A 4,525-nucleotide genomic window follows, 5' to 3' on the forward strand; every position below is an offset into this window, starting at 1 on the left:
CCTCAGAACTTTCAAGAACCAGAATATCAAAGATGAGAGTATCAAGTTGATTCTTTTTCCGCTCTCACTCGAAGGTAAAGCCTCTGAATGGTTAACTCACTACCAAAAGAACGATTTTACCCGACTGACTATGGCTGTCGCGAAAGGTATTACCCGACAGACCAAAACTGCCGCAAGACCGTCGGAAAATGCTCGGTCGGCATAGCCTTCCGACGGTTTTATTGGTCAAAACAGTCGGGGTTGAAGATTTTTGCCGGACGGACATTCCTTTGTTAATAACCGTCGAATATGCGGTACATCAAAAAAAATCGATAGTTCTATTTTTGTCAAAACCGTCGGATATTCCTGCTGCTAAAAACCGTCGGATATTCCTGCTGTTAAAAACCATTGGATAGTTCTATTGTTATGAACCGTCGGTTAGACCAGCTGTCATCAGTCGTCGGATATGCCAGCTGCTAACCGTCGGGTAGTTTGCTACTAGACAGTTTTCATCCGTCGGGTATTAGTTCTTTATTTAAAAAAATATATTTTTTATAATAATTGTTTCAGGTATCCCAACATTACATTCTTGCAAGTTCCCACTCAAATGCTACAAACGCTAATGTATTCATAAAGAAACAATGTGTTCATAAAAAAAAACAAGAATAAGACATGTTCACTAAGTATACATATTACTTCCTTTATAAACCAAAAATCAGCACCACGTACACCATCTGTCTAACAACCAGTCCTAGTAATCTCTAGTACCATTACTTACAACAAACATACTCAAAAAAGCAAAATAGATGAAGTTTGCATATCCCACACAATAGATTACTCATACTGCAACCTTGATTCAACCCTTCAACAAAATCACTAAGGTCCAAAGCGTCTCACCAAGTTGGTAATCCATTTGCCAAGATCTTGAAGTGAGTTTTGCTGACCAAAAAAAAAAAGCAGAAGAAGATCATGAAGTACTCTCTTAGGAACTAGAAATAATTCTAGCTGTTCTATTATAGCTATAAGTACCTAAAAATACCCAAATAAAAAATCCCAGCCCATGAAAATACCCAAACAAAAACACGTGCTGGAAGAATGTAAGAAATTTGCTAATCAAAACAGAATCAAAAGCCTTAAGTTTGAATGTAAGAAACTTGCTAATCAAAACAGAATAAAAAACACGTGCTGGAAGAATGTTTGAAGTTTGTACACTAACCAAAACAGAATCAAAAGCCTTAAGTTCTATTTGTGCGCCCTCTCTGCAAGTGTCCTTGAACAACTGCATGCCTATCTTGGATTTTGAAGAGCCATGTGTGTTATAATAGCTTGTAGCTTTGTTCCCACTCCTAAGATTGCCTGCAAGCAGTTCAGGGGTGAGATTGAACTTCAGCACTAGTTAGGAAAGCTACTACCATAATACATAAAATTGCTTACAAGTAGAAGAAACACGGCTATCCACAACAACGCCTGCCATCCTGGAAATAACAATATGATCCAATGAAAAGACTGCATCTTAAATTGAATTTGAATTGAGAATATAAATAACCAGAAAAATGTTTGATTAAAGACGTGAGCTCACCAACAACACATTCAGAAGCAAAAATACCACAACCGAAGGCTATAGCAAAGGACTGTTCACATCATGGAGCAGTTACGAAATTAAAATGCATAATTAGAAATCCATTATCAAAAACCAACACAACTAGAAAAGTTTCTGATAGAACCACAACCAGTAATGTCATACCTAATTCCAACAACTATCTTGAAATCGTCTTCTAATGACCTTTTGATATATTTTTGAAAGTTGAACTTACTTCCAGGGGATAAATGAACCTATAAGAATAAAAAGTTAGCACAATACAAAACAAAAATGAAGGAATTTGATGATTTGTTGTAGACAAAAACTCACACTAATGAATCCGTGATGCATAGCCAGGTAGTCGGACTTGCGTACAGATCTGAAAAACAAAACTGCCGAAAGAAGAGTGAAAATTAAGATTGTCACCAACAGTTTTTTGCATCTTCAGATCTTTGATTGAATGTCAAATAAGAGAATATCTAGTAAAAGGTATTTGAATGCTACTACCTTACTACTAAAATTTCCATAAGAGCTACATTCCATGGTAAAGAGAATTATAGCAACACAATACATAAATTATGAACAGTTTATGACTCAGAAGTCTGGAAGCTGAAATCATGTTAACCAATGAATGTAATCATCGACACTTTTACTTGAGAAACTTATCAAACCATTGGCTTGCTTCTTTTACCATTAACGGTGTCAATTAATGTCCAATTTCAGGCTGGGCTATCAACTGGCAACAAAAGAAAATGCACATTTGTCAGCTGAAGGACGGAGATCATGTACAATCAAAAGAAACGATGATGTACCAATTAGTGCATGTAACTAAACCTTATAAATACTCTAAAAAAACAAATGTAGACAAAAATATATATAAAGATTGATGAGAAAATATAATTAGAAACCCCTCAACTTGAACAAATAATTTCAAGAAGGATATATACTCGTTCTTGTATCAAAGCAATATTAATTGTGTACTATGACCAACAAGCAACATGTCAAGGTGGCTTTCTAGTGTTGATTGATGCATTTAAAACAAATGCCTAGTGCAGGGGAAAATGGGAAATACAAAAGAAATAGGATTTCACAGTACAGAAAAAGGACCAAGACATTCTAAGTATACTTCCAGCTTGCAGTGAATGTTGGGACATTTTTTTTTTAGTGGTGAAGATATCGATCTCAAATTTACTTCATTTTTATGCAAAGGAAACCACAAAGCACAGGATTTAATGATTGGGGAAAGCTCAATTTCAATCTTCTACGACAATTTTTATATTCTATACTCACTAGTCACTACTTTTTTTTTAACAGTAAAAGTCACTTAATTAATTTCTCAAAAACTTTCAAGAAATATACAAATGGATCTCACAAAAAGATGCTACTCGAACTCTAATCTACACCCTTCCCCCCATTACATCATGCTAGTTACCCTAAACCGTCCTCCATGCTCAAGTGGTAAAAACAGGATTCGGTAATGTTCAAAAATAGATGAAGAGATAACACAGAAGAGGTCATAAATCTACAAGGGACTGCTCAAAAGATGGTGCAAATGTAAAAAAGAACAAAAACATCCCTCAAGGAGAATTTATTTGAGGAAATAGGAATACCTTATTTTTATGACCATGAATACAATCAAAAGTAGCCAGTATTTCTGCATACTTTTCTTCCCCAAAAGATTTCTTGTGAGCATATATGATCTAGAGCAAATCAAAATCAGAAGTTATAAATTATTATGAGTCCCCAAAAACTAAAAGAGGTATTTTATACTTACAATTAAAACTTACTTGTTCGAAGAGAGAGCGAGCAGCAGAGAGAAGAATGTCAGGCAAGTCTCTTCTTGAGAGAGAATAATGCCATAGGTTTCCACAAGCAACTCTAAGCTTTAAACACTGCTCATCAAATTCCTTGATAGAAAATGAACCCTATCTGTCATTATCTATGGCCCATCTAAATCCCTACAATCATTTGACATATCCGTTAGCTTCTTCTGATACATAGTGCGATTTTTAGCAATCATTTCCTATTTACATGAGACGTCAAAACTATCGCTTGTGGCACCTGAACACCAATTATTGGGACAACCACTACATACCAAGTATCCACAAAAGCAGCAAACCATGAATGCATTCCTGCGGCAAAAGAATTATCATATGACTTGGTGCAAATTACTGAAACATTGCAAGTTAAATTTCCATTAGTACAAGTCTTATTTAACTGACCTCCAAGCATGTCAAAATTTCGAAAAGAAATTCCAACAAGTAATTTCACAGTGAAAAAAATGGACTTAGGGGGGGGGGTGAGAATAAAACAATGTAGCATATAAGGCTTTTATATTGCAAGACCCTTCTCCAAGTGTCTCCCAAGGTATATACTTTGTTTTCTGAGGAAGGCATCAAGAATCTCAATTTGTGGCTTGATACGGGGAGATTCTACTTTTTCTTTTTATGTTTCTAATATCATCAAAAAAAAATACTCCCCAAATCCTTTTCAAACCCTTATTGACAAAATTTGGTCCTGATTTCCATTGAAAATTACAACAGCAAGACGATAAGACAGTAGGAACAATAATGGAACGAGGAAATCCCTGTCAGAGTAATACAAAGGCGTATAACAAGGTACCTCGCCTTTGGGGTGTCAAGAAGGCTGCATGGCGTTAAACCAACGATCTGTTCGGGGAACAAGATTTGCAGATTGACATACCTAATAAATAACAAAATTTTGGAACTTATTCTTGTGACAAAAGTACTCGATGATTGACATACCTAATAAATAAATGAAAATTCCAAACTTATCTTGTAACAAAAGTACTCTAATTGGTGCCACACCAACCGAATACTCGGATGAGGAGGCCGGAAAAGACTAGAAGTTCCCAAGCTTTATTTTCATGTAATTAGTGGATTTGCTTGGCTTGTTCAAAGGACTACATTTTATGCCTTTGTTTTCCATTTTTCCATTGCACAATAA

General features: G+C 35.5%; 1 long non-coding RNA gene across 1 annotated transcript; it reads right to left on the reverse strand.

Annotated features, from left to right (window-relative positions):
- Window positions 1-582: 582 nt before the first annotated feature.
- On the reverse strand, window positions 583-1,831 carry LOC147524609 (uncharacterized). The gene is made up of 4 exons (XR_015197044.1): window positions 1,724-1,831; window positions 1,414-1,610; window positions 1,196-1,335; window positions 583-918 (listed from the first exon to the last, which is right to left on the reverse strand). It is a non-coding gene; the product is annotated as an uncharacterized LOC147524609 (long non-coding RNA).
- Window positions 1,832-4,525: the final 2,694 nt, after the last annotated feature.

This window comes from Coptis chinensis, chromosome 1 (assembly GCF_015680905.1).
Source record: "Coptis chinensis isolate HL-2020 chromosome 1, ASM1568090v1, whole genome shotgun sequence".
Taxonomy (NCBI): domain Eukaryota; kingdom Viridiplantae; phylum Streptophyta; class Magnoliopsida; order Ranunculales; family Ranunculaceae; genus Coptis; species Coptis chinensis.